At 44.8% G+C, this 1510-nt stretch overlaps 1 protein-coding gene across 1 annotated transcript in view; it reads left to right on the top strand.

Moving 5' to 3' along the window:
• The first annotated feature begins 94 nt into the window (after nucleotides 1–94).
• Ctbs (chitobiase) overlaps nucleotides 95–1510 on the top strand; it is a 15864-nt gene continuing 14448 nt past the window's right edge. The window contains exon 1 of the mRNA XM_033758198.1: nucleotides 95–168. The gene's annotated coding sequence lies outside the window, so the exon portion shown is untranslated. The remainder of the gene's footprint in view (nucleotides 169–1510) is intronic.

Below are 1510 nucleotides of genomic sequence, written 5' to 3'. Positions count from 1 at the left end.
ATGTTTGCGCCGCACTTCGGACGCAGCGCTCCGCGCCTGGCCCTGAGAGTCGCTCTGCAGCCGCTGGGGCTGCTGGCATTGCTGAAGCTGTGCCTGGCGACCTGGGCTGACTGTCCTTGCCGAGAACCTGAGCTCTGCCGCCAGATTCGACCCCACCCGGACTTTGAGGTCAGAGCCTCTCCCCTGCCATCGCGGTCTGGTCCTCATGGCTGGAGAGAAGTTAGAACGGAACCGGGCCCTACCAACAGGGGTTGAGGTGCTAACACCAACTATGATCGCTTGCTGTGGGCCTTCCTGTTTACAGATTTTCTTCCGTTTGTAAATGGGGAAACTACCAGCTGGGAGAGGCTGAGTAACTCCCCCCACGCCTTCCGGGCTAAAGTGCCTGCCTCTGCTGGCCAGATTCAAACCTACCTGTCTCTGAAGGCCAGCTCGTTTTTATCTTGACCTGCCTCCTCTCCAGGAGTAATCTGGGTGTAAAACGCAAAGAAGGTGGGATAATTGAGGACTGTGTGTGAAAGAGAATGTTTATTTTACCTTTTAAAAAGTGTAGCTAGTAGCCATGTCCTTTTTGGTGCCTGAGAACCACCAAGAAAGGTGGTAAAAATAGGTCTTTCAGTACATTTTCCTCCTACCCAAACTAACAGTTTATAAGGCTTCTGGCACCTTAACCAAAACACCCCTTTTGAAGCTATATTAGGGCACCTAGTTGAAGTTTAATAACTGCAGCGGGAATCGGATGAAGTCAGGGAGGTCAGGTTTAGTTCAAAGAACAATTCTTTTGTAGAAATAGGAACAATTCCTGGTTCTTAATGTAGATTAATTTGGAGGCAGGGCTCACAAGTACACATTGTTTAGGAGAAGAAATAAAAGTGGTGAGAGTTCTGGTAGCTACTCAGTGTGGAAATCTGCTTTTTAAAAACTTCAGACCAATAAAAGTTTATTTGAGAAAAGAACAATTCATGATAACCGTCAAGACTCAAATCACAAGCAACTCCCAGAGATCCAAAAACAGTAGTGGGCTTCTATAGACTGAACTGCAAAGCAAAGAGATGGGTTGGCTGTGGTTAGGTGTTTGCCTCATTTGGGTAAGTCCTGGAGCAAAGTCCCTCCTAGAGGTTAGTTGGTGGTTTGACTGGTTGAGTTTTGTCTTAACTGTTTACATTGGGTTGCACTTTGGTTAAGTGGGAATCCAGAGCCCTGGAGCTGTTTCAATCTAATTGTCTCTCAAATAAAGTGTTTTAGGTCCTGGGATTTAACTCAGCGATTTGGTGACCTGCCTTATAAGTGCAAGGACCCGAGTTCAATCCCCACTACCACAAAAAAAAAAATTTTTTTTTTAAACTATCTGAAAGATTTATTGTAGAATCCAATACGTGGTGGATTATGTAGTTTTTATGGGCATTGTGAAAGACAGTGAAGCAGAATTACGTTTATAATGGTATGTAAATAAGTCCTTTTCTCTACTAGCTTTTTCTGTATTTAAAAAGTATGTGTGTGTGTGTGTGTA

The sequence above is a fragment of the Fukomys damarensis genome, unplaced genomic scaffold, assembly GCF_012274545.1.
Source record: "Fukomys damarensis isolate Sample0158 unplaced genomic scaffold, DMR_v1.0_HiC HiC_scaffold_33, whole genome shotgun sequence".
NCBI classification, from domain to species: Eukaryota; Metazoa; Chordata; class Mammalia; order Rodentia; family Bathyergidae; genus Fukomys; species Fukomys damarensis.
Note: the sequence above shows the minus strand (reverse complement) of the source record. Positions and strands in the feature narration are given on the sequence as shown.